Source organism: Pipistrellus kuhlii, unplaced genomic scaffold (genome assembly GCF_014108245.1).
Source record: "Pipistrellus kuhlii isolate mPipKuh1 unplaced genomic scaffold, mPipKuh1.p scaffold_m20_p_24, whole genome shotgun sequence".
In the NCBI taxonomy this organism is placed as follows: Eukaryota; Metazoa; Chordata; class Mammalia; order Chiroptera; family Vespertilionidae; genus Pipistrellus; species Pipistrellus kuhlii.
Window position 1 is genome coordinate 5,238,852 of NW_023425523.1, and position 7,034 is coordinate 5,245,885.

The following is a 7,034-nucleotide window of genomic DNA, read 5'->3' on the forward strand; positions in this document are numbered from 1 at the left end:
CAGGCCTGGTTTCTCTTTTAAGTTTCTTGAAGCTTCTTGTCCTGGTTTGGTACGTACCCTGTTATCGTGAACTCGGGAGGCGGGACGCCGCTAAACTCCCGGTTCGCAACCGAGGTGGTGACGACCACCGAGGCCTGGTTTTGGAGTCTGGAGACTCCCTGGTTCTGCCTGGTTTTGGAATGTGGAGACTCCCTGGTTCTGGTCTGAGTGAGTGTTGTTCTGGTCTGAATGAGTGTTGTGAGTGTTGAGAGAGTGCGGCCGCAATTGAGTGTGTGGGAATTGGTAAAAGTGTTTTCGTTTTTTCTCTTTTGGATTTGTTTTGGACTTATTTGTTGCCTAACTGTTTATAGATTGGGAAGAAAGAGAGAAATGGGGCAAGGAAACTCGAAGGAGAGTCACCTAAGTCCCCTTGAATGTATGATTAAAAATTTTTCTGACTTCAGAAAACGGGGTGAAGGCTATGGTGTTTCTGTAGATGCCTTCACTCTCCGGAGACTCTGTGAGTTGGAGTGGCCGACATTTGGGGTTGATCGGCCTTCAACAGGGACCCTAGACATGGGGCCCTGCACAGGAGTCCGGCGGATAGTCTATAGGAGCCCTGGGCATCCGGACCAAATTCCATACATTGATATCTGGATTGATGTTATTTTTGATAACCCCAAATGGCTGAAGGAGTGTGGTTGTCTCTTTGACAAAGGAAAATTGGGAAAGAGACCTCCCAGGTCCGTCTTAATCGCCCGGCCACAGGCGAGCAGAGAGAAAGAAAGAAACCTTTAATTTGTTTAAAGCTGAGTGCTCTGATGGCTAGCAAACCGCCCCGAGTGGCCACTGGGATTCCTTTTTCCCAGGGGTGCTTTGTTTTCTGTCAGAGGGGTATCAGCCCACCTAACAATATGTTAATTGATTTGAAGGTATAAAATTGTAACAATTATGGTACAAAAAATTAAAAGCAGAGACCAAATTCTAAAGTTAACTATTTACAAGAAAGAAGCTTGAACTGGCAAAGTCGCCAAGTCTGCCCAGCGAGCTCAGAAACTAAATGAATCTTTTTTCAGACACCTGCCTCCACGAGTCTTCATCAGTGCTGGAGGAACGGTCTCAGAACTGTTTGTTTCAATTAGTCATTTAAGTTTAATGTAATTAATGATTACAGTACATTGTAAAATCTTTAAAGGAAAAGGAAAATATTTTGTGGGCCATTTGGTCCTTGTGTGTGTGTCAACTCAAGTTATAATTTTAAAATCAGTAAGAGTTTGTCAGAAAGTTCAGGGAGTGTGATTGCAGTGGAGGGGTCACCGGTTCCCCCATTGCATCTTTGCTAGCAAGAGGCAAGCGAGGGACAGTCTGATGAAAACGCCCTGGTGGCAGCACCGCCTTCGCCACCTGGGACCCGCTTGCTCCCTGCCTCCATTCACCTCCAAGAGTTGTTTGAGTAGCTGGAGGCAGCAGATAAATTAAAACTGGTTTCCCAAGTCATTGTAAGCAGCTTTTAAAATTCCCCACCATGAGGCAGAAACTATGATCTGCAGGGAGTGGCAGGTGGTTCCATGGCCTTGCTTACAATGTTTAGTTTTTGTCATTGATATCAGCTAAGCAGAGTCATAGCTACTTAAGTATAAATTGAATTTAAAAAAAAAGTTAATTGCAGTAACTAAATGCCTGGAATATGGCAGGCTAAACTGTATTACATGTGTTAAGAATAAGCAGTAATGATCAAAGATTTCAAGGATTGATTTATTTTCATTTATCAGATGAGGAATCTATATGATGCTTGAGCCCTATCCAGATTGTTTCATACAGACCTAAGTAAATTTGTTGGGAATTTATAGTGTGCCTCTTGTGAAGAAGTAAGCCAAGTCATATATTTTTCTCTTAATGTAGAAAAAGTGATAGCCATATTAATTTGTTTTGTTTTGCTTTTCTCATATGCCATTGTTATCATTTCTAATTGCATTGTAAGCTTGAATTTGGGCTTGTACCTGCATCTTGTATTTTGTTTAAACTTTGGGAATCATTTTTGGTTTCAGTCATGTGTATCTACTTTATAGATTTAAGTAGACTTCATCACAAAGGTTTATAATTTATTTAGAATTGTGTTAAAACAATGTGAAAACATGGTTTAACCCCCCCTTGACTGCTTGGACACTTTTCACTGGTTCTATTAGGGGACTTAAAGGCACAGTTAGAAATTCTCCGGTTCCCCATTCCAGGCTTATCAGAATCTGAGATCTTTATCTGTAGGAAGAATGTGGCAGTTTAAAATTCAAGCGGCTACTGGGAACAGAGTGCTAGACCTGCTCTCTCTTACCTCTGCCTTTTCTAAATATTCTAAAATAATAGAAGATTTGAGGTATGGTTATAGATTTTTGAAGGACATAAAAAGAAGGTTTAAAAGCTAATGTAAAATAGTGGAAGTTTTTATGAAAGTTATGTATGTGATGAGAAGGAGAAACTGGGAGAAAGGGAAAGAACGAAACAGAGACTTAAGAAAGAGACTCTGGGAGTCCGAGAGGGAAGGATTTAGACAGAAGCGGAAACAAAGATTAGAAGAGAAAGTGATATGAATGTGTAAGTATAAGTATGTATGTGAGAAAGGGAGGGAGAGATATATGGGCAAGAGACAGGATAGGACAGAGATTAGATAGGGAGAGAGACAGAAGGTGAGGCCAGAAGAGACAGGGAAGGTCTGAAAGAAAGGGAGACTTAGACCCCAAGGGTTTTTAACCTCGAGGAAGAAGACTGATAGGACCAGGGTTCCTTTCAATTAAGCCCCCAAGGGTAACCTTACAAGTGAGAGGCAAAGCTATTAATTTCCTGGTGAGCACTGGGCAGTTTATTCAGTCTTGACAGAGCCAATGGGACCTTTAGGAAGATATCAGTCCAGGGAGCCACCAGACAAACTGACTGTTTTCCTTGGACATCAAGAAGGACTGTAGACCTAAGAAGGAACACGTACTGGAGGAACGCAGCCGCTGAACTGGACTGAAGTAGAACAACAGGCCTTTGAGGAGCTAAAGAAGGCTCTCGTCTCAGCACCTGCCCTAGCCTCGCCAGATGTCACGAAGCCCTTCCACCTTTACGTGAGTGAGGTAAGAGGCATTGCCAAAGGGGTTCTCACTCAGACTCTAGGTCCCTGGAAGAGACCTGTGGCCTATCTGTCTAAGAGACTGGACCCTGTGGCAGCAGAGTGGCCAGTGTGCCTCTGGGCAGTGGCCACCACAGCATTGCTGGTGAAAGCAGACTCTGGGCCAGGAGCTAGCCCTGACAACACCCCATGCCGCTGAGACCCCCCTTCGGGTGCTCCAGAGAGATGGATGTCAAACACCAGAATCACCCAGTGCCAAGCTCTTCTCCTGGACCAGACCTGCATCCGGTTCCATAAGACACTGGCCATCAACCCTGCCAGCCTGCTTCCAGATGATCCAGAGGAACCCATTCATGACTGCATACAGGTAACAGACGCAGTACTGACAGATGTCCTGCCGTCATCACCAGATGAGGTACTGTACACTGATGGGAGCAGTTATGTTCAGGATGGGATCTGATATACAGGAACAGCAGTAGTCACCCTGGACCATACCATTTGGGCACAGTTCCTGAACAGAGGAACATCAGTAAACCTTTGGCCCTAATTGAGGCCTTTGATGGGGACACTGTGCCATTCACTGGGAAAGAGGGTTACCAACTCCAGCCAGAAAGGACATTATTTTAGCCTTATTTGAGGCCATCTGACTCCCAAAAGCAGTTGCAATAGTGCACTGCAAAGGACATCAGAAAGGGGAGACAATTGAAGCCAGAGAAAATAGAGCCACAGACCAAACTGCAAAGGAAGATGCCCAAAAACCAGTGGGGCCTTTACAAGTCTTAGTAACCCTGCCGGATCCCAACCTCTACACCAAAGAAGAGGAGGAATTGGCTGAACAGAAGCAGGTCATCAAAGGACCAGATGGTTGGTGGACCCTACCAGATGACAGACTGTTGGCTCTAAGTCGAATGTTAGTTGCCCAGTCACGCCAGGTTACCCACTTAGGTATCATCAAGACTTCTGAACTTCTGTGAGGCAGATACTACGAAGCTTAAGTAAGGTAAAAGCATAGTCACTAGAAGTACTGTCTGTGTACAGGTAAATGCTAAGCAAGAATAGAGGGACCCTCTGGGAATTTGGGCCCCAAAGAAATTCCCTAGGAGAGCATTAGAAGGTTGGTTTCACAGAGATTAAGCCACCAGCATTAAGGTATAAGTACATGCTAGTTTTTATAGACACCTTCCCAGATTGGGTTGAAGCGTAGAATAGAAACTGCCTCTTTAGTAAAGAAATTACTCCAGGAGATTATACCTAGATTCGAGCTGCCAGTAGTCATAGGATCAGATGACAGCACAGTCTTTGTAGCAAGGTATCTCAAAGTATAGCTTAAGCCTTAGGACAGGCATGAGTGGAACTCTAAAAAGTTTAATTAAATTTGTCCTGAAAACCGGTGAAAATTGGACCAACCCCCTGCCCTTCACCCTCTTATGGGCCAGGTGTACCCTCTAACGGGAGAGGTTCCCCCCCTCTTTTTGAGATCATGTATGGTAGAGCTCCCTCCATCCTTCCTGGGTTCAGGGAGAAACTGAAAGCTAGAATTCATAACCATTCCCTTGCTCAAGTCCTTACAGGCTCTGCAATTTACCCAGAAGCCATGCATAAGCTTGTTCCAGATGCACTGCCAGTGCCCCCCACCCCGTGGACCCTGTACACCCCCTCCAGCCCTGAGACTCTGTGTGGGTAAAGAAGTTCACTGCCCAAGGACTTACCCCAACCTGAAAGGGAGCTACACTGTTATCCTGAGCACGCCCACAGCTGTTGAAGTAGACGGCACCCAGACCTGGCTACACCACTCCCAGCTCCTGCACAGAAAACAACCTGGATCCTGGCAACCAGCAGCCTCACCGTGAGATCCCTAACCTGGGCTCCATGCAGGCCAGGAGGAGACTTCATGCCTGTAGGAGGGAACTGGACTTCAGTGAGGACAGTACTGATGGGAACTGTGTTACTAGGGGTCTTGGTAACTGTAAAAACATTTTTTGCTAACCAGTGAGAAAGTCTGGGGCTAAGTAAGGCTAAATGTGCTAGGGGACTGGAAAGCAAGGAAGTAGGATGAGTCAATGATTTGACTCATGTACATAAAAACCAGTGGGGAATGAAATATGGTAGCACTCATACTTGGGTAAAAACTGCTGTCTGACTTCTACCTTCGATTGCTTGCTTGAACAATAGGGTAGTTACAGGAGATTGACTCCCACTGACTCAGTAGCTTCAGGGGTAGAAACTGTAGATAACCTTTAGTTCTGCTTTTGTATTATGGGCAAGATAAGGGCCACATCTAATGTCAAGCAGATGTGACTGGGAACCAACCCTGCAGGCCGTCCCCAGTCTTTAGAATTTAGTCCTGAGGGGCCAATCAGGGTTAGCCGAGGCAGTGACATCACCGACCTGAATAAAACTCCTGGACTGGGTGATATTCGCTCTCTTCCGCCATGCTGCCAGCATGAGTGGGATAGCCTATGCTAGCATAGAGATGGCTCTTTTGTTTATTGCATCGGACTCGGCTCCCTGGTGGTCCTTGGGGATCATGACTGGAATCCCCAGCCAGGACCATGAGGGACCCCCATTCCGAAGAGCCTGACTGGCCGCGGTAGGTGTGTGTTTGTCTGTGTTTTTGTGTGAGCGCTCTGGAGGGACTGCCCCTCCATCGGGGCTCTCACCTGGGTGTTTACCGGCTGCTGCGTCAGCCATGGTTTGAGTCCAGATTCGAATCTGTAATAAATTCTAGCATGCTTAATCAAATTGGCTCCGGTGGTCCATCTCTTGGGGACTCGCTTCGTAACACTTTTTATACTTTAAAAATTTTTAAATTGTGATGCAGAAGATCGTACAGCAGGCGAAAGGCATCAGGCCTCCTGTACAATAGCCTCCAAGTCAGCTAGGTGGAAGAAAGCATAAACCAAAAGAGTTTTATCAGATTCAGTAATAATGTGGGGCTAGGAGTGGTTGTACATTCTTATACTAAGTTATCTAATCAAGTAATCAATGATGTCCAAGCTCTCTCTAGTATCATTAATGATCTCCAAGACCAAATTTACTCCTTAGCTGAAGTTGTTCTACAAAATAGGAGAAGGTTAGACTTACTCAGAGCAGAGCAGGGAGGGATATGCTTAGCCCTACAGGAACGCTACTGTTTCTACGCCAACAAGGCCGGAATCGACCAAGACAAGAAAGTGGCGGAAAGAACTGTTCGAGAACCCTCTCTGGAGCGGACTAAACGGACTTCTCCCCTACCTTCTCCCCATCCTGGGCCCCCTCATAGGTTTCTTATTAATCCTATCCTTTGGCCCCTGGGCTTTTCGGAGGTTAACAGATTTTGTAAAACAACACATTGACAGCATCTTGGCCAAACCCATCCAGGTACATTACCACCGTTTAGCCGTAGCTGACCATGAGCAAGATTATGAACTTTACCATCGCTCCCTCCCTGCGGGGACAGCATGATGACCAGAGGAATGCTTACCTACTCCTCACTGGGAGAAAGGTATGGGTACCGATATGGGTGCAGAGCAAAGCATTGCAAGGGAAGGTCCAAAAAATTTTCCGACCCCCTCTTCCCAAGGGAAGGTCACGGGAAAATTTCGACCCCCTCTGGATTTCCCTGTGAGCATACCTGGTTTGCATAGAGGTTGGTATCAATACAAATCCAATTGGATCTGCCTCTCCTCCCCAAAAGATACCAAGAGCCACTAACACTGGTGGGCCTGGGAAGCCCACGGGAGGAACCAGGTCACTACTCCCCCAATCGGTTAAGGCCCACCTTCAATTAAGACAAAGGGAGGAGATGTTGGGAGCTAGCAGAGTTGAGGCAAGCAACTCAGTCTTAAGGAAATAGAATTAAGTTCCTTCTAGCAGAGGTTGTGTGGTGCCCTGAGGGCTTGGCCAGAAGATAAGATTAACTTGGGGCTTAGCATCTCCTGTCTTCCTGCCTCTTCCCCTTCCTGATCCT